This window comes from Equus quagga, chromosome 6 (assembly GCF_021613505.1).
Source record: "Equus quagga isolate Etosha38 chromosome 6, UCLA_HA_Equagga_1.0, whole genome shotgun sequence".
In the NCBI taxonomy this organism is placed as follows: domain Eukaryota; kingdom Metazoa; phylum Chordata; class Mammalia; order Perissodactyla; family Equidae; genus Equus; species Equus quagga.
Window position 1 is genome coordinate 55,576,468 of NC_060272.1, and position 22,266 is coordinate 55,598,733.

A 22,266-nucleotide genomic window follows, 5' to 3' on the forward strand; every position below is an offset into this window, starting at 1 on the left:
TTCATCTTAGTGTTCCTAGAACCCAGTAGGGCACTTAGCCCATAGTAACTGCTTTTAAAAACGGTCATCAAATAACTGAATAAATAAAGGGAACTCTAGTTTACAAATAATAAAACTGACTGACTGCTCTGCTGACTCAGTGATCCGTTTTCATCACAATGACCTTGGGCAATATCCATCCTCTTATTAACTCTCCCACAGTAGGCCAGGAGCAAATCCCTAGAGCCCCTTCCCCAGGAACCTTTGCTGGAACATACTTCACTGGTATTGTCCCTGGTTGTTTCTTATATTCCTTTAAGTATAATAATCACCTCCCATACACACAAGGTATCTTGATATTCTAACTATCTTACTAGTAAGTTCCCTAAAGTAAAAGGCAAAGTTTTAAAAAAATTTCATAACTATATTTCATTTAAATTCTTGAAAATTCTCTAATATCACTGCTGTACTCTGAACGTTTGTCTCCCCCCATCAATTCCTACATTGAAACCTAATGCCGAATGTGAGGGAGGTGATTAGGTCATGAAGGTAAAGCCCTCATGAATGGGATCAGTGCCCCTATAAAAGAGGCCCAAGAAAGATACATTGCCCCTCCTGTCCTTGGGAGGCTACAGTGAAAAGAAACCAGGAAATAGGCCTTTGCTAGACATGGAATCTGCTGGCACCTTATCTTGAACTTCCCAGCCTCCAGAGCTGTGAGAAATAAATTTCTGTTGTCATAAGCCACCTCATTTGTGATATTTTTATTACAGCAGCTTGATCAGATTAAGGTCATTACTAACAAACACTGACTGACTCATCCCCTACTATGTGCAAGAGACTAGTCTAGCTGGGTGAGGTCCAGAAAATGATAAGACATCATCTTTTGTTTCCACAGGGCTTTTTATCTAGATTGAAGACAGGATACTTTCCCTGAACAAGACCACCATCGAACGAGCCACACAGATGTAGGCCTAGGAGGCTCTGCTGTGTGGCCATTGGCCAGGCAGAGTAGAGGGGGTTTGAAGAGAAGGTGGCACTGAGATGGAAGGCATAATGCAAGCACTTAAAGGTCAAGGAAGTGACAGCAAGCAGGCCTAGGCCCTGCTTTGTGACATCTGCAGCAGCGGGCAGGAAGAGACCAGGGCCAGACTCAACGGAAAGGCAGTGAAGAGGCAGGCTCTGTGTCAGGAACCACATAATCACGGCAGAGGCTCACTCTGGGCACTGACTGTCACCTGCACTGACCATCACTCTTTAAAAGTAATCCTTTCATGAACTCTCTCTTCCTTTTTAGATGTCAGGATAAAAACAATTTACTAAATGAAGACAGCTAATAAATAATTTAAGCTGCTGAAAACTTCAGTGTGGCATATCTGTACTGGATAAAAAAAAGAAAAAAGTGACCTGGGAAAAGCAGGCTTGCTAAAATCACCACAGATGAGCCCCAAACGGCCAACTGCTTGAGCAAATATCTTGGAAGATGTGCAGTTAAAATGAGCCACGTTTAAAGGGGAGAGACACAACTGTACAACACAGCAGAGCTTCACACTTCTGCAAAGTTAATCTCCAACCACGTTTAACTACATAAACCCAAGAGCCCCATTCTTTAGAGATTTATGTATTTTTTATTTTTTTATTTTATTTATTTTTTTTGAGGAAGATTAGCCCTGAGCCAACATCTACTGCCAGTCCTCCTCTTTTTGCTGAGGAAGATTGGCCCTGAGCTATCATCCGTGCCCAACTTCCTCTACTTTATATGTGGGACGCCTGCCACAGCATGGCTTGCCAAGTGGTGCCATGTCCACACCCAGAATGTGAACCCACGAAACCTGGGCCACTGAAGCGGAATGTGCAAACTTAACTGCTGCGCCACCAGGCCAGCCCCTAGAGATTTAGTTTTAAAAGATTTACCATAAGAATTCTACACTACTATATTCCTTTTCATAGGCGCATTATACGATATTAACACAGTACCATGAACTTCCATCAAAATGAAGCTAAATTTCTCTTTTTTACTTTATTATCTGAGGAGCATTTAGCATCATCTCTGTAAGTTGAACAGATCTACCATACTTTCCACAAAATGTGATATTACTTCAGAGAGCTGAAATATAAAGACTGCACCTATCCTAATCACACCATAGAAAGAATGCACAGTCATTCCCTCTCCTTCACATAGAATCACACCAGGTGAGAGAAAGGGAGGGAAAACTAACACTTACCGCTTACCTTATTTAATTACTATGACCTGTGAGGTAGGTTTGATTATCTCCATTTTAATAGATGATGGAAGTGAGGCTAGAAGAGTAATTTGTTCAAGGCCTCAAAGCCAAGAGGGAGTAGAGCTGGGACTCAAACCCTGACTTAAGTCGAAGAACTCTCATGTCCTGGTGCAAGAGAACAGGAGCCAAATACCTCACTACATCCAGCAGATGACATAGCAAAGTAGGCACGGACAGGTGCAGCGTGTAAGGAGGCTGCTACATGAGGAGGCGGCTACATCCTTTGGCCCTGCTACTAAGCAGAGTGACCTGAGATGGAAATACTCATGACAACTGGGTAGGGCCAGGAGACGCTGAATAAGGCTCAAATGAATGGAGTGGAGGGGAAGAGATGTTTATACAGACACTTGGAGTCCAATGAATCAAAAAAGAGGGATTAGTCATATGGCTATAATTACATGTATCAGACGCTATGTTCTTAAAAATAGAATTTGATGTCAAATATCTCACTGACTCGACTATCTGAAATTATCTTGGACTGGCAAACGTGGAGAGAAGGTGGGTCTCCATCAGAAGATCCTACTCACTCACTCTGTCATTCCACTCATTTATCCCCAATTACAGGAACAACAGTACACTGATTAGTGTGGAAGATGTACTTACGTAAGATTCTGGTTCTTAAGGAACCACAATACGGTTGGGGAAGACTGACAAACAACAAACATTCTGATGTACAGTCAAATACAAAATGTACATAATCAATAATAATTACTTTAGGAGTCCAGAGAAGGTAGGAACATGGCCTCCCAGGACCTCAAGGTCCCTCCCAGCCGCCTCACTTCCACTACCCCTAGTCCAGATAAAAGCAGAAAGAAATGAACTAGTAGGGCCACGTTTGAACCCTTGTCATCCCTACATCCAAACTATATGATTCCTTCTAACCTAGCTACAAGGAAGAAAGGGAGGGAAGGAGGAAGACAGAGAGGGAGGATAGAGAGAAGAAAAGAAGGGAAGGAAGGAGGGAGGGAAACTCTTATGTAGTAACTTGTAGGAATTTGCTAGAAACTTTGTATGATATAACATTTGTATACATAAAAACTTTGTATGTATACTTTGCCAGAAACAATTATTCTTAATAGGAATGCATAAGAACCTATCATTATTTTCCAAACAAAAAAAAAGAGCATGTTCTGGCCCACGGTCTTATTTGGAACTGTGTGAATAAGTCAACATACTTTGACTTTTGTCCAGATCTTCTGCATGAGGTACACTGACCTCTTATGTCTGGAAACAGACTTGTTTCTATAATAAGAGAACAATTAAATTCTATATTTTATAGGTACATAATGAAAGACACAAATCGATAAACTCCAATGTTTTACTGACATGACAAACTGATTAATAAAACACTTAGCATCAATTTTAGAACAATGAGATATCCACACTTAGAAGACATATTTGGATACAACCTGATGTGATGACATATGTTGTGCAGGATACTCTAGGCTTTGTAGAGAGAAGCAGTCAGGATTTCCCAAGAGTGATACCAGAGGCTCATTTCAGTTTGCTTAACAACTGATCCTGGGCCAGGAGTCCTGCTCCCACAGGAGGGGCTGTGCCCAAATTCTCTTTCCTATGAGACCAGTGACTACCCTCACCCCCATGAGGAAGGCTGAAAAGTCTCCCCTGCATCCTATACATTTTTCAGACAAGTCAAGTCCTTTGATGCCAAAGTAGTTCTTTGGCATCCCTGAGTCCTACAAGGCCACTCTCATGTCCTTCCTCCTAAAAAGGAAGGACAACAGAGAGCAGTGAAGGCCTGAATAGCCTCTGCGAGTTATCAAGGGGAGCTAAGTGTACCTATAACCTCTCTGATCTGAAGTTCCACCCTATATCAGAAGATACTTTGCCCTAAAAGGCCACTGTTTACAGCAAACATGAAGAGGTTTGAGGGTAAAGACTGAAAACATAAATTTTCCAACACTGCATTTATATTGTATTTTAATCACTTATTTGTAAGCCTAACTCCTCTCCTGGACTAGGAGCCCCCTGTGGTCTGGGACTATGGTCCTCAAGGCCTCACTCAATGTTCTGCAGATACAGCAGGCTCATTATGTACTTGTTAAATACATGGAAAAAATAATGCTGCAAGGCAAAAGAGTGGCCCCAAATAAAAATCTGAGTTTTAAAGCTGTGGCATTTAAGGATTTATAAGACACCACAAAGACTGATTTGTATAGAGTCATGAATAGAATCAAATCCTAAGTATCTGACGATTTATTTGTGGACCAGAGCATTTGAGCAGGATTAGGGATATCAAGGTGGGTCCAACTTCTGATAAGTCAGAGGCTGATGCTGATTGGCATATACCCCTCAGTCACATCCAGTTCTTGAAGTACGAGGAAAATCTCTATTTAAAATTAGGGAAATTGAAAAAAAAAAAGAGTCTTGTGTTAATAAGATTCAGATAATTCAATATTTTTACTACTAAACCACAGAGATCTAGAGTAATAGGGAATAGCAATTGCTTTGAATTAAATACCACTCTGGGTAAGCCAGTATTGGCTTAATGAGCTTTTTGTGTACTGGGCTTAATAAAGAATTGTATTAGTCATTTCATACAAATATGGTAGAGTTGATGAATTACTCATAATGAACGAAAATAACCTCTAATCCATTTTTAATAATTTCCTTATTTCAAAATATAGAAATTTATCCTTAAGCACACAGAATCCTAGATGATGATGCAGGCCCAGAGAAATGAAGTGATTTACCAAAGTCACATAGCCAATTAATGATGGCGATAAGATTAGAATCTAGGTCTCACAACTCCTTGTCTGGTATACTTTCCACCACATCAATGGTTTTCAAACAGTGCTCTGTGGAATCTGCCAGGCACCCAGGTGAGGGACGCGGGGGGGCTTGGACAGCAGAGTTCCTGTATTTGTCTCATGCTTTCTTTCCAGGTAGACCCATTGGACTTTAGTGCATTGGTATCCAGATTTGTGGATTTCATGTCATTAAAAAAAAATGAACTATTACATACAATTACGATTGTGTCATAAAAGAAGGGATATTTTAATTCTAAAAACATTTAGAATGACAGAGTTTCAGAATAAATGGAGATGCTTGATAAAAAAACAATGCTGTTCTACATTTTGCTTATTTCACTACGGATCACAGAAAAAAATCAAACATGGAAAGTCACTGTTGCATAGACCTGCCATTTAGGAAGCAATGGTTTTGTGGAAAGAACAGAATTTGGGTCTCAACCACATCGCCGTAGCAGGGCATCCTCGAGTGAGGATCTCTCTCATTTTTTTTAAATCCGTAAAGTCCAATAATAATTTCTGACTCATCCACTGCAAGGGTTGTTCCTTCACAAAAAATCTAGTTTGGTTATTCCCAAAATGTGGCCTTAGGACTACCGGCACCAGAATCATCTGATGTGCAAATAAAAACCCAAGTTCCTTGGGCCCACCTGGATGAGGCTCTCTGGAAATGAGGTCCATTTCTAAGAGATGTGGGCCAGAAAGCAGGAAACCTGGGTTCTTACATTTCAAATGATGCTTTACAACATCTGCTCCAGTTGCTGCAGAGGCTGGTAGTAAGATTACAAGAGTAAAATTCCTTTGAAAATCTGCAATAACTATAAAAGTGGAAAAGAACAGGAAAAAGAGGACAAGAGCAAGGACTAGAGTGAAGAGGACATCACTTATTCTCACAGTCGCCGTTTTCTCATCTGACAAACAAGGACTGTGAACAAGATCATTGACTTTTTAAGCCCCCTTTTAGCAATTAAACTATTTTCAAGCAAAATCTTTCAAGGAAACAAATCTTTTGACAAATTCAGACCTTCTCTGGTAGAAGTAACCAGGAGTCCTGTCCCTTTAGCCCCTTCTCAGACACCCCCACCCTCCAGGTAGCCTCTGAGGTGCCCTGCGCTAGAATATAACAGAACTACCTGATCCCTGAGCTATCACTCTGGCTCTAGAGAAGGTATATCTGACCATCAAGCATCAATCATCAACCACTGCCATCAGTTCAACTATAATTAGCACCGAAAATGTAGCCACTCAATCACAGAATTCTCCTTCCTGACCAGGGATTCGCATGCAGGTGAAGTGGCATGGCATACTACAAACACAATCAATGCGAAGAGATTGCCCTTAACTGCTTTTTTAATCCATTACCATTCCTCACTTAACACAGAGTTTCTAATCAAGTATTTTGCCCCCTTTCTGTCTTCACAGTACTGATGGAATCTGTCTCTTCCTTTCCATCCTCCATGGCTATAGCCACAGTACAAGTTTCTGGAAACCATCTGAGCCCCCCAACTACCTTCCTCACATTGTCCCAGCCTTCAGAACCCTTTAGTAATCCTAACCCCTAACCAAAAGCCTTCTCTCTAACTCATTGTTTTGATAATGACATCTGAAAATATAACTGTGATCAGGTTTAAGTTCTCACCCCACAGTCTTTACAAAGACACTTTAAATTCACTAACTCCTGACTGTCCGCATTCCCTAGCTCCTTTCACTGACAAGCATATTGCCTAGTGCTCTTTTTGAATCATCAGGCTCCAACCTCCTGTTCTCCATCCTGGACATGTGTTCCTCTGGGCCCCATCTTGGTGGACAGTAGATTCCACCATTCACCTAGGTGTTGAGGTCAACTCTGGACTCATTCTTGACATACTTGCTTACTTCATATCCTATCCAGCCCGAGTTCTGTCACAGCCATGAGATGTGGCCACTTTTCCCACTTTCTCAGCTCACTCTGCTCCAGCTACCTCGACTCCCTGTTGTCCTCAGACACATCGAGCACATTCCAGTTTCCAGGCCTTTGTACGCGCCAGTTCCTCTACCTGGAATACTCTTCCCCCAGATATATCCTTCTTTTCATTCAGGTTTCTGTTTAAATATCATCTCTTCAGAGAGCTCCTACCTGACCACCCTATTTAAAATAATGCTTCCATTTCTCTATCTTTCCCCTGCTTTATTATTTTTTTCATAACATCACCACCTGAAATTCAATTATATAAGCATTAGTTGATATGCTTGTCATCTGGGTCCACTCTCATGAGTTATTCGGCAACACAAATTCTGAACAGTAACTTTGTTTTTGAGCCAGTATCCTGGTACTAAGAATAATATGGGCGGGGGGGGGGGGGCGGGGGGGGGGGGGAGGAAGGGAGGGGGAGAAAGGGTAGAGGGAGGAAGGAAGGAAGGAAAGAAGAAAGGAAGGAAGGAAAAATTTGACTTTCTTCTTGAAACCCTCATTTCATCAACTACCCTTTCACATTTAATGTCAAATAATGAATATATAATTTTAAATTTTTAATTGTGGTAAAAGACACATAACATAAAAGTTACCATCTTAACCATTTTCAAGTGGACAATTCAGCGGCATTATGTACGTGCACATTGTTGTGCTACCATCAACACCCTCCATCTCCAGAACTCTTCTCATTTTGGAAAACTAATGCTTTGTACCCATTAAACAACAATTCCCCATTTCCCCTACCTCCAGCCCCTAGAAACCACCATTCTACTTTCTGTTTCTATGAATCTGACTACTCTAGGTACCTCATACAAGTAGAATTATACAGTATTTGTCTTTTTGTGACTGGCTTGTTTCACTTAGCATAATTTCTTCAAGGTTCATCCATTTGGTAGCATGTGTCAGAGTTTCCTTCCTTTTTAAGACTGAATAATATTGCACTGTATGTATATATCACATTTTATTTACCCATTCATCCATGAATGGACAACTGGGTTGCTTCTGCCTTTTGGCTATTGTGAATAATGCTCCTATGAACATGGGTGTGGAAAGCTATCTTTGAGACCTTGATTTTAATTCTTTTGGCTATACACCCAGAAGTAGAATTGCTGCATCATATGGTAATTCTATTTTCACTTCTTTTGAGGAACTGCCATAGTGTTTTCCATAGTGGCTGCATCATTTTATATTTCTACCAGCAGTGCACAAGTGTTCCAATTTCTCCACATCCTCACCAACACTTGTTATTTTTGGCTTTTTTTAGTAGTAGCCACCCTAAGGGGTGTGAAGTGATATCTCATTGTGGTTCTGATTTGCATTTCCCTAATGATTAGTGATCCTGAGCATCTTTTCATATACCTGTTGGCCATTTTATGTCATCTTTGGAAAAATGTCTTCTCTAGTCCTTTGCCCATTTTGTAAATTCGTTTGCTTTTTGTTATTGTTGAGTTGTAGGAGTTCTTTAGGTATTCTAGATATTAATCCTTTCTGAGATATACGATTTGCAAATATTTTCTCCCATTCAGTGAGTTGCTAAATAATGTATATTTTTAATTCCTTAAATTGGTTGGTGTCCTCTTAACTGTCCATGATTTATTTTGGATGGTGTACTCCAAAGACATGGTTCCCAATGCTTTGATCCACGCAATTCTTAGCAAACAGCACTCTAAGCAGGCTTGATGCCTAAAGTTTTCTGAGGATGATTATGGAACAATGTAGGATACTACTTGGTGTCACTTTTCTTTCAATAGTAGCCGACAAATGGAAGTACAACTGTTAATTAAAAGCACACAATGTTACCTGATTATGAATAAAATGTCCCAGCTCACTAGAGCATAATTCCTACAGCACTGGTGGAGAATTAACTAGCTTTATTAAAGATTTGGAGGACTAGTCACTTTTTCAGCATCCTTTAATTAAAACCTCTACATCTTACACTTGAAAGCCTTTGTTTCTTACCCGTTACTTTCCTTCTTTGTTCTGGCCTTGAAAAACCAGGATGAAAAATAAAAAAAGCACAGAAGTTTCTAAATGAGCTTTTCATGCTCTGCAATAATAGAAAGGCATAGTTTTCTAAAATATTGAAAAAAAATAAGATTTCAATGTTCTTTGAACTAGAAGGCCAAGAAAAAGAAAAGAAAAGCAGCAGTTGACAGAACATTTTAGATTTAAAGTTCTTTCATAGGCTAAAACAAATTTATGTTAATATATACTGTCACCCTACCTCTCTACTCATACCAACTGAAAAATACCATAGTTCAGGGGTAGCAGTTCAAAGTTCTAAGGGAGGAAATCATCCAGTTATAGCACTGCTTACTTTACCTTCTTCTTAACTTGGAACAGTTATTTTTTTTAAAGTAAAGGGCACAACAAGACATAACCTCCATCAGCCTTGGTCCCTTCCCCTCCCAAAGACCCAACCCTGCATAGCGCCTGACACATGGCAGACAACAAGAGATTGTTAAATAAATTAATAATTTAAATAATATTAGCTGGGATGTGTTGGGTATTCTGAGCCAGGACTCATGCTATGTGCTTCATAGTCATGATGTCATAACTCCAGGGGCAACTGTTGTCACCTCATGACCACTTTACTATACTACACTCAATTCCCTATTTCTCCCCACAAACCTCTAGTTATGGACTTTCTCTCTAAAAATTCTACTGTACGCTAATTAGGGAAAAGAGAACTTACCTGGTATTTTTATATTGATTTTGGAACCCACATAGCTAAATCCTTTTATACAAGTAGAGCTTATTGCATAGCTAATTTCAGCCTAGCTGAGAATAAATTTAGAAATAATATATTTTTGAGTTTCATCTTCTGTCACTGAATTTAGACTGATATATCTTGCAAGAAGAAAAAACTGATATTATGCTTGTAATAAAGACTCTGGTAGAAAGTAATAAGAGAACCAGCTTACTTTCCATACCAGAATTATTATTTGTATGATCAAAATATAAAGACACCTGAATTTATCATTTCTGTTTATGCTTTTTGAGTCTCATTAAGTCTATGTTTCTGCTTTCTTCTAAATATTGTTTTCCATATTTCAAACATCTAATTAAGTAAACATAAGGCAAAGTGAGATGATATGCCATTTGGAAAACCATAAAATTATAGGTAGACTTCCATTATAGTCCAATTTTCACTCTGTCATAATTTTCTAAAAAGATTTCCTTTGGAGTTGAACCTTTCTAAGCTTGATTTCAGCTCAAAACTGAATGTTCTTATTCACTTGAATTTGTACAAGATCCAACTCAACCTCTTCTCTGTTGATCATATGAGCACGTTTTCCTATGAAAGTAGATTGTTGTCGATGTAGTCTCTGACAGACTTCAGGACCCTCTCGCTTCTAAATTCTTGGGCACTTAAAATCATTACTTACAATAATGACATAAGAATTACATGTAATGGTACTGAAGACTACTGAGATGATGTTCTTTGACAAATCCCTCAGTGCTACCCCTTGCACAATATACCTACTACACACCCTTTCTATACATAGGACTATTGTCTTACTATAGACACCTAGAAGTGTTGGATCAAATGGAACGCATATTTTAAATAGTAATATATGCTGCCAAACTATCTTCCAAAATGCCTGCCCAAAATTATTATAATGTCACCTAAAGTACATATATCAGAGTACCTATTTCCCATGTTCACCAACACTTAATATTATCAATCTATTGGATAAAAAATTTCTTTGTTATTTTAACACAAAATTCCATAATTGTTATGAGTTTTACTGTCCACTTTTTTATTCTAACACTCATTTTGCGTTTCATTTCGTTGTGGGAGATTTGTAAGTTATTCCTTTTTTATTGTCTAAGCTTCAGGTGTACAGCTTTATAATTTGACATCTGTATACACTATAAAGTGATCAATGGCACAAGTCTAGTTACCATCCATCACCATATAGCTGACCCTCTTCACTCATCTTGCCGACCCCCAACCCCTTCCCCTCTGGGAACCGCTAATCTGTTCTCTGTATTTGTTTGTTTTGGTTTTATTTTGTTTGTTTGCTTTATTATTTTAGATTCCACATATGAGTGAAATCATATGGTATTGACATTATCCATCTGACTTATTTCATTTAATAATACCCTCAAGGTCTATCTGTGTTGTCAAAAATGGTGAGATTCCATTTTTTCTATGGCTGAGTAGTATTCAATTGTATATAATTACCACATTTTCTTTATCCATTCATCCATTGATGGATCCTTAGGTTGTTTCCATATCTTCACTATTGTAAACAATGCTGCAACGAACATAGGTGTGCATAGATCTTTTCTAATCAGTATTTTTCTCTTCATTGGATATATACCCAGAAATGGAATTGCTGGGTCATATGGTAGTTCTATTTTCAATTTTTTGAGGACCCCCCATATTGTTTTCCATAGTGGCTGCACCAATTTACATTCCCATCAGCAGTGCATGAAGGTTCCCTTTTCTCCAACATCCTCATCAACACTTTTTTTTTTTAAAGATTGGCACCTGAGCTAACATCTGTTGCCAATCTTCTTTTTTTCTTCTTCTTCTTCTCCCCAGAGCCCCCCAGTACATAGTTGTATATTCCAGTTGCAGGTCCTTCCAGTTGTGCCATGTGGGATGCCACCTCAGCATGGCTTCATGAGTGGTGCCATGTCCATGCCCAGGATCTGAACCAGCAAAGTCCCCAGCCCAAGCAGAGTGCGTGAATTTAACCAGTTGGCCACGGGACCAGCCCCATCACATGTTATTTCTTGTCTTTTTGATAACAGCCTTTCTGACAGGTGTGAGGTGGTATCTCATTGTGGTTTTGATTTGCATTTCCTTGATGATTAGTGATGAGCATCTTTTCATGTGCCTGATGGCCACCTGTATATCTTCTTTGGAAAAATATCTATCCAAGACCTCTGCCCATTTTGTAATCAGATTGGGTTGGGTTTTTTTTTTTGATATTGAGTTGTATGAGTTCTTTACACATTTTGGATATGAACCCCTCAGTGAACATATCACTGGCAAATATCTTCTCCCATTCAGTAGGCAGCCTTTTCATTTTGTTGGTGGTTTCCTTTGCTGTGCCAAAGCTTTTTAGTTTGATGTAGTCCCTTCTATTTATTTTTGTTGTGTTGCCCTTGCCTGAGGAGACAGATCTAAAAAAAGATATTGCTAAGACCAATATCAAATTGCTTTCTACCAATATTTTCTTCTAGGTGTTTTATGGTTTTAGGTCTTACATTAAGTCTTTAATCCATTTTGAGTTTATTTTTGTATCTGATGCAAAATAGTGGTCCAATTTCTTTCTTTTGCATGTAGCTGTCCAGTTTTCCAACACCATTTATTGAAGAGACTGTTTTTCCCCATTGTATATTCTTGCCTCTTTTGTCAAAGATTAGTTAACCATATAAGTGTGGCCTTATTTCTGGACTCTACTCTGTTCCACTGATCTATATGTCTGTTTTTGTGCCAGTACCATACTGTTTTGATTATTATCGCTTTGTGGTATAGTTTGAAAACAGGGAGCATCATTCCTCCAGCTTTGTTATTTTTTCTTAAAATTGTCTTGGCTATTCTGCGTCTTTTGTGGTTCCATACAAATTATAAAATTCTTTTTTCTAGTTCTGTGAAAAATGCCATTGATATTTTGATAGGGATTGCACTGAATCTGTAGATGGCTTTGGGTAGAAAGGATATTTTAACAATATTAACTCTTCCAATTCATGAGCATGGTATATCTTTCAATTTATTTGTGTTACCTTCAATTTCTTTCATCAAAGTCTTATAGTTTTCAGAGTACAAGTCTTTCACCTCCCTGGTTAAATTTATTCCTAGATATTCTATTCTTTTGATGAAATTGTAAATGGGATTGTTTTCTTAATTTCTCTGATAGTTCATTAACAGTGTATAGAAATGCAACAGATTGCTGTATACTAATGCTGTATCCAGCAACTTTACTGATTTCATTTGTTAGTTCTAATAGTTTTTTGGTCGATTCTTTCGGGTTTTCTATATATAGTATCATGTTATCTGCAAATAATGATGGTTTTACTCCTTCCTTTCCAATTCAGACCGCTTTTTTTTTCTTGCCTAATTGCTGTGGCTAGGACTTCCAATACCATGTTGAATAAAAGTGGCATGAGTGGGCATGCTTGTCTTATTCCTGACCTTAGAGGAAAAGCTTTTAGCTTTGAACTGCTGAAAATGATGTTAGCTGTGGGTTTGTCATATATGGCCTTTATTGTGTGGGCCTCTACACCCACTTTGTTGAGAATTTTTATCATAAATGGCTGTTGAATTTGGTCAAATGCTTTTACTGCATCTATTGAGATAATCATATGATTATAACCCTTTATTAATGTTGTGTATCATGTTGATTGATTTGTGAATGTTGAACCATCCTTGTATCCCTGGAATAAATCCCACCTGATTGTGGTGAATGATCCTTCTAACGGAGTGTTGTACTCAGTTTGCAACTATTTTGTTGAAGGTTTTTGCATCTATGCTCATCAAGGATATTGGCTTGAAATTTTCTTTTCTTGTGTTGTCCTTGTCTGGTTTTGGTATCACGAGAATACTGGCTTCATAAAATATGTTTGGAAGTTTTACTTCCTCTTTAATTTTTTGGAAGAGTTTGAGAATGACAGGTATTAAATCTTCGAATGTTTTGTACAATTCACCAGTGAAGCCATATGGTCCTGGACTTTTGTTTGTCACTACATTTTTGATTACTGTTTCAATCTCCTAACTAGTGATCAGTCTGTTCAGATTTTCTATTTCTTCATGATTCAGCCTTGGAAAATTGTATGTTTCTAGGAATTTATCCATTTCTTCTAGGTTGTCCAGTTTGTTGGCACAGAATTCTTCACAGCAGTCTTTTATGATCCTTTGTATTTCTGTAGTATCTATTATAACTTCTTCCCTTTCATTTATGATTTTATTTATTTGAGCCCTCTCTCTTTTTTTCTTGGTTAGTGTAGTTAAGGCTTTGTCACTTTTGTTCCTTTTCAAAGAACCAGCTTAGTTTCATTCATCTTTTCTATTGTTTTCTTAGTCTCTATTTCATTTATCTCTGCTTCAATCTTTATTGTTTCCTTCCTTCTACTGATTTTGAGGTTGGTTTATTTTCCTTTTTCTAGTTCCCTTATGTGTAAAGTTAGGTTGTTTATTTGAGATTTTTCTTGTTTCTTAAGGTAGGTTTATACTGCTATGAACTTCCCTCTTATAACCATTTTTGTTACGTCCCATAGATTTTGGTATGCCATACTTTTGTTTTCATTTATCTCTATGTATTTTTTGATTTTTCCTAAGACCCAATGGTTGTGCAGTATTATGTTGTTTAGTCTCCATGTTTTTCGGGTTTTTTTCCTATTTTTTTCTCGTAATTTCCAGTTTCATATCATTGTGGTCAGAAAAGATGCTTAATATGATTTCAATATTCTTGAATTTATTGAGACTTGTTTTGTGGCCTACCATGTGACCTAGCCCAGAAAATGTTCCATATGCACTTGAAAAGAATGTGTGTTATTCTCCTGCTTTGGGGTGGAGTAATCTGTATATATCTATTAAGAACATCTGGTCTAATGTGTTGTTTAAGGCTGATATTTCCTTATTGATCTTCTGTCTGGATGATCTATCCATTGATGTAAGTGGGGTACCAAAGTCTCCTACTATTATTATATTGCTTTCAATTTCTCCCTTTAGGTACATTAATATTTCCTTTATATATTTTGTTTCTCCTATGTTGGGTGCATATATATTTATAAGTGTTATATGTTCCTATTGGACTGACCCTTTTATCATTACTAATGCTTTTCTTTGTCTTTTATTACAGTGTTTGTTTTCAAGTCTATTTTCTCTGATATAGCATAGGTACTACAGCTTTCTCTTCATTTCCACTTGCATGGAATATCTTTTTCTGTCCCTTCATTTTCCCTTCAACTGTGTGTGTCCTTACTTCTGAAGAGAGCGTCTTGTAGATAGCATATAGATGGGTCTCATTTTTTTTTTTTTATCCATTCAACCACTCTATGTCTTTTGATTGGCAAATTTAATCCATTTACATTTATAGTAATTATTGACAAGTATGTGCTTATTGCCATTTTGTTCATTGTTTTCTTGATGTTTTTGTAGTTCCCCTCTGTTTCTTTCTTCTCTTTCTTTCATTGTGGTTTAGTGACATTTTTTTAATGTTATGTTTAGACTTCTTTCCCATTTTCTTTTGCCTATTTACTACAAGTTTTTCCCTTGTGGTTACTGTGTGGTTCACATATAACTTCCTACATAAATAGCATTCTGTTTTAAGTTGACAGCAACTTATATTTGAAGACATTACAAAGCTTTACCTTTTTATTCTCCCCTCCCATTATTTATATTTTTAATGTAATATTTTATTTCTCATTATATACAACTCAATTAATTTTAGCTTTTATTGTAATTTTAGCTAATTTTATTACTTTTGCCTTTTAACCTTCATGTTTGCTTTATACATGATTGATCCACTACCTTTATTATACATTTACCTTTTCCAGTAAGATTATTACTTTTGTATGTTTTCATATTATTGATTAGTGACACTGATTCCCAGCTTAAAGAAGTTTAAAGTAACATTTCTTTTCTGGGCCAGTAGCGTGGTGATGAACTCCTTTAGCTTTTGCTTATCTGAAAAACTCTTACTCTCTCCTTCAATTCTAAGTGATAACCTTGCCAGGTAGAGAATTCTTGGTTAAAAGTTTTTCCCTTTCAGCACTTTGAATATCTCATGCACTTCCTTCTGGCCTGTAAAGTTTCTGCTGAAAAAATCTGCTCATAGCCTTATTGAGTTTCCCTTGCAAGTAACTAGTTGTTTTCCTATTGCTGCTTTTAGACTTCTTTGTCCGTAACTTCTACCATTTTAATTATGATATTTCTTGCTGTGGGTCTCTTTGGTTTCACCTTACTTGGTTTCCTCTGGGCTTCCTGGACCTGGATGTCTGTTTCCTTCCCCAGATGAGGGAAGTTTTCAGCAATTATTTCTTCAAATAATTTTTCTGGCCTTTTCTCTCTCTTCTCGTTCTGGGACCATTATGATGCAAACATCATTCTGTTGAAGTTGCCCCTGAGATCCCTTAAGATATTTTTGCTTCTTTAAAATTCGTTTTTCATTTTGCTGTTCTGCTGGATGACTTCCATCGTTTTGTCTTCCAGCATCCCGATTCATTCTTCTACATCACTCAGTCTGCTGTTGAATCCCTCTAGTATATTTTTCAGTTAGGACTTCTCTCTCTCTTGTTCTGGGACCATTATCATGCAAACGTTATTCTGTTGAAGTTCTCCCTGAGATCCCGTAAGGTACTTTTGCTTTTTTAAATTTGTTTTTCATTTTGCTGCTCTTCTGGATGACTTCCATTGTTTTGTTTTCCAGCGTCCTGCTTCATTCTTCTACATCATCCAGTCTGCTGTTGAATCCCTCTAGTGTGTTTTTCAGTTATGACTTCTGTTTAGTACTTTTTATATTTTTCTCTCTCTTTGTTGAGGTTCTTACTGTTCATCCATTCTTCTCGTGAGCTCATTAAGCATCTTTATGACCACTACTTTAAATTTTTTATCAGGTAGTGTTTATCTCCCTTTCATTTCACTCTTTTTTTGAGGATTTGTCCTGTTCTTTCCTTTGAAGCATGTTCCTTTGTCTTCTCATTTTGCCTAATGCTCTTGTTTGTTTCTATTTATTACGTAAATCAACTACCCCTTCCAGTCTTGAAGGAGTGGCCTTATGTAGGAGATGTCCTGTGGGGACAAGAGGTGCAATGCCCTCTGGCCACCAGAGTCAGGTGCTTAAGGGGTGTCCCCTATGTGGGTTGCATGTGCCCATTTGTTGTGGTGGGGCTGCGGCATGAGGATGGGAGGCGCTGGTGCCTGATCTGCTGTAGAGTGAGGCTGTAACTGCTGCAGTGCATTGGTGGTCAGGGCTGGCACCTGACCATGCTTCAAGGCACAGCTGTGGTGTGTTGGCAGGCGAGGCTATCATTCATGCCAGTTGTGAGGCATGGACAAGGTGCAGGGGGGTGGGGGGAGTCTCCCAGTGGGGGCACATCCATTGGCACCAGCAAGTTGGAGGAATTTGGAGAATTCCAAAATGGCACCCCCAGTGCCAGCAGTAGCAAGGTAGAATGTGATCACAAAAATGGTTCCTGCCAGTATATCAGTCCCTAGGGCGAGTCCCTTCTGGTTCCTGCCTCTCTGGCAGATGCTTTAGTAAGTGGGTCTCTTTTACCTATGGTCGATGTGCTTTTCAGACTGGAGTTTTTGCACTGATTTCCAGGTAGAGTGGGTCTATGCACAAGCTCTTTAAGAGTGGGTTTTCTGTTCTCCACAGTTCTATCGTTTTCCTGGATGTATCCCCTTTTAGTTTTCAAACCCAGGTGTCTTGAGGGCTTGTCTGTCCTGTGCAGGATCTAAAGGTTGAGGTGCCTGACATGGAGCTTGAATCTATCAACCCTCAGGGAAATGTTCCATACCTTTGAGATCCCTTCCAATTGTGGATCACAGTGGCTGGGGTGTGGTTGGCAAGCCTTGGCAAGGCTATGTCTCTGCCTCTTCAGCCCATCTCAATGCTATCCTTTGTTGTGGAGATTCTGTTTCTCTAGTTTTCAGGTCCCTTTCATGGGGGAATTATTCCATATGTAGTAGTAGATTTGTTTTGTGTGGAGGAGGTGAGTTCAGGACCTTCCTAGCTGCCATCTTGAACCCTCCTCCAGGTATATCCTTCTGTAAGTTATTCTTTTACAGAAGCTTTTATAGAAGGTTTTGCATCTCTAAGAAATCTTCATTTTACCTTCATGTTTGAGATTTCTAGGTTCAAAATAATTTTCCATGACAATTTTAAATTTTTATGCTTCACTGCATTGCAGAATCCAGGGTGTCCAAAAGAAGTCTGCTAACATAATGGTCTTTCTTTCTTAGGTAGCTTTTTATGTTTATCTTTGGAAACAAAATTTTCTCTTTATCCTAGGAGTTCTGAAATTTCATCAAAACACACCTAGGTATAGGTTATTTTTCCATCACTGTGCTGGAAATTGGTCAAGCCATTTAATCTCAAGACACAAGTCTATCTTCAATTTAGAGAAATTATCTTTGGTTATTTCTCTGATAATTTCTTACATTATTTTCTTATCTACTTTCTCTGTTTCCTTCTGGAACTCCTAGTCAATAAGTGTTTGACCTCTTGGATTGATTTTCCATGCCCCACTTTTCTCTCATGTTTTCATTCTTCTGTAACATTACTTTGTATTTTGATAGGAGCGCCTTAACTTCCCAAATTGTAGTTTTGGCATTCAACATTTTCATTCTATTATTCAGCCACTCCAATGATTTTTTTTTTTTAATTTAGGAAATTACATGTTTACCAGTATCTCTTTCTTGTTCTCTGACTGTACCATTTCTGTTTCCTTATTTTTAAGTCTAAGCAGTATCATGTTCTCTTACACTTGAAATAGACTTTAATGAGGCTAGAGTAGGCAAAACTTGACTCCTAAACTACATAGCCTCTAATACAGCACTTGAGTTTATATTGTTTAAGGCAGAAGTTTGGGGGCATTGCTTAACATTATTGTGTGCTTACCTGAATAAAAAATTATAGTACTACTAATATTAACAGTAGTTAACATATGGAAAATTTCCTGCTGGCTTTAAGTATTTCACATGTATTAGCTCACTTAATCCTCACAGAAACTCTGTTATTCCCACTTTACAGATAAAGATATTGACAGAAAGTAGCTAATTAACTTTCCCAAATGATGCTAGAAGTGGAGAAGCTTGGTTTAAGCCCAGGCAGAGTATCTCCAGCACCCACTCAATTTAAAAACCCGATAGTCTAACAGTTGTTTGCGCAACTATTAAAACAACAAACAAACAATTAATGCAGCTGTCACACTAGGCTGTCCCACCTGGAGTAGTCTGAGTTTAGATGCCAAGAATGCCTCTGACTCAAGATCCCTCTGAATCAATTATTAAAGCTAGGAAGACTCTCTTGCGTATATGTTATGTTTTAATATTCATCTAATATTTCATGTGGCATGTGAGTGAAGGCTATCTTGGAGCAGACAAGAACTAACTAAACAAAACATCCTATGTTCACAGTATTTCAAATAATACTTATCAGTTTTCATAAATTATCTTCAATAGAGGTAACAAGTTTGACATAGATGTTGTTAAGAACTGAAGTACATAATCAGAGTAGACATGATGTTTGGGAGATTAACTTTGTGATAGACAGAAAGAGCAAAATTCCTCCAAAAGAATCAAAGCTGTACAAAGGAAAGAGGCTGCCATTCAATCATTTCTTACTTATTACTTCTGATAGGAAGCCACCTGGGAGTGACACTGCAAGGTCTACCTGCGTTAAAGTGCCCTCATCCAGAGCTCTTTATACAAGTGATGCCAAGAAATGAAAATTATATGGCTTAGAAAACGGTTGTAGCAGAAAGACAACAAGTAGAAATCTCTCCTTCGTAGATATAATGCAACACCAGAGTTTGAAAATAGTTATCTTTCCACATTAGTCCTAAGTTATGTGTGAGATAAACCAGGCTGAGAATGATTAAAAGTTAAAAGAGTGTAGTTATGGCGACAGAAACATTAAACAAAACTGCCTAAACTAAAGTACCTCTGGCTATTTTTAAATCTTGAAGAACAAACAGAAATTTGCTAAATCATTAAAACACAATTAGCATAATTTTGGATCTAAGGTTTTTAGAGTATTAATGTAATGATTACACTTCTTTAAACTCAGTTAATGAAAAAATCACTGTTACTTCCCTTTAGGAAAAAAATTGCAGTAACTAATATCATTGGATACCATTTAGATTAGCCAGTTCATCTCCATATGAGCCAAAATGTGTACCAATAATAAGGCTAATATTTTATATATAATTAGAAGGAAAGCTTCTTGGCCATATGCAATAATAAGTGGGAAAAATGAATTTTCTACTACTCTATGAAAAACACTATTCAAAATATAAATATAAATTAATAAAAACTAAAATGAACAAGGAGTAAAAACAAACGAGTTCTAGAGATCTGCTGTACAATAGTGTGCCTATAGTTAACAATACTGTATTGCACACTTAAAAACAAAGGGTACGTGTTCTTACACCACCATAAAATCAAATTTTTAAAAAAGGAATAAAAATAGTATTATTAGGGTAACGGCTAGTGAGATTTTGTAGTTTGTTTAAATTTTCAAAACATTTAATTTCTAACATGGTAAAGACTGAATAAATAACTTTGTAATGTTATAAAATATTTTCTGTAGGAAATTTTATAAAATGAACAAAAAGAAGAACATAAATGACCCATGATTCTTCTATCTTGAGATATTATCATTGTTTAACAGTTTAGTACACACTTTTCAGTTTTTCTCTTTACAATAGATATTTTCATGTTAGGGGCCAGCCTTCAGGCGGAGTGGTTAAGCTTGCGCGCTCTGCTTCGGCGGCATGGGGTTTCGCTGGTTAGGATCCTGGGTGCAGACACGGCACCGCCCATCAGGCCACGCTGAGGTGGCGTCCCACATGCCACAACTAGAAGGACCCACAACTAAAAATACATAACCATGTACCGGGGCGCTTTGGGGAGAAAAAGGAAAAATAAAATCTTAAAAATATATATATATATTTTTTTTATTTTAAAAGTGGGACAACTCTGTCCCTTTATCACTGAACAATGTGCTGTGGACTTTCTTCCACATTTTAAAATGTTCTTCTATAATAGCTGTTTTCAAAGTATGCTCTGCAGACTCCTAGGTGTCACTGAGATCCTTCCTTTAGGTCTGGAAGGTGAAACCTATTTTCATAACAATACTAAAATGTTATTTGCTTTTTCATGGTGTTGACATTTGCACTGATGGGGCAAGAGCAATGGTGGGTAAAACTGCTGTAATCTTAAAAAGAATCAAGGTCATTTTTGAATTTTGGTGCAGTATTAAAGAACAATATCCACAATTATCCAAAAAGGCTATTAAAATATTCCTCCCTTTACAGCAACATATATATGTGGGGCTAGATTTTCTTTATATTCTTCAATTGAAACATATCATAACACATTGAAGAGTAAAGCAGGTAAGAGAAACCACATATCAAGCCAGTCAAGTAAGATAGTAAAGAGATTTGCAAAAATGTAAAAGAATACTAACCTCTCACAAATATTTTTTGTTTTGAAAAATATATTTTCCAAAAACTATATTATTTATGTTAACAGGTAAAGTGTTTATTGTTTTTAAATGTATAAATACATAAATATGTCAAAATGTTTCCATTTAATTTGTAATACAGTAAATATTGATAGATATAAACCACATGAATGAAAGCTCTTTAGAGTCGTCAACGAGTTTTAAGAACATAATGAAGTCCTGAGACCAAAAAGGTTGGGAAATGCTGTTTTATAACAGGACTTTTATCAAAAGCATAGTGTTGTTTTTAATGGACATGCCTTAATTTATTTATTAATTTATTTAACTCCAGAATATACAGTTCTTGAAAGCAATGACTACTAAGTAAATTCTAAAGGGCCCAGTAAAAGATTTGCTCCCAGTGAGCAATGACCTGGTTGTGGAGATGGAGCTACAGCTCATAGTAATCATATCCCTCCCCCAGGAGTAGGGCCGACTGAGGAAAAGGACCAGAGGCCAGAGTTCCCTCAGCTATATACAACTGCATTCATCCTCCTGCTTACCTTTTCCCTCTTCTCAATATTTTGACTAATTTTTCTAGTATTTCCACAGAAATATATTGAAAGAAGTTGAAATGCAAATTTATTTTAGTAAATCAAATGATATTTTCCTTTAGCTCACATTAAGTTTCTAAATTTTTTCTTTTATTTGTGAATGATACTCAATCAGGTTGAGTCACGAGCACCATAGTTTTGTTACTGATTCCCATCCTCATCACCCCTCAGTCAAATCACTGGAGACCCGTATGGCCCTTAATGAGCTAGAAGTATTATTTAAATCAGCCTTTTTTCTTTTTTTTTTAAACAAGGTTAAGAATAAATTTATAGTACTAAGAACTCATGGCCCAGATTATCTATGTTGTAAATCTGGATTTTCTTAAATCAAGATTACCAACACTGATTAATTTTTTTATTAATCTAGAACCAAAAAATGTCTGCCAAGAGTCCTAGAGCATACAAATTCCATAAAATGCTGCTCTCTCATGCATTAATATCACTTTTTAATGAATTAAATATATACAGAGTCAGCCTCATTAAACTCAAATGGTCTCTGGGGGGCCTACTTAAGTAACTTTAAACCAGACTATA

At 37.3% G+C, this 22,266-nt stretch overlaps 1 protein-coding gene across 9 annotated transcripts in view; it reads right to left on the reverse strand.

The window, feature by feature from the left end:
- Nucleotides 1–22,266, reverse strand: part of ENOX1 (ecto-NOX disulfide-thiol exchanger 1) — a 535,380-nt gene that overhangs the window by 285,480 nt on the left and 227,634 nt on the right. The window lies entirely within an intron of this gene.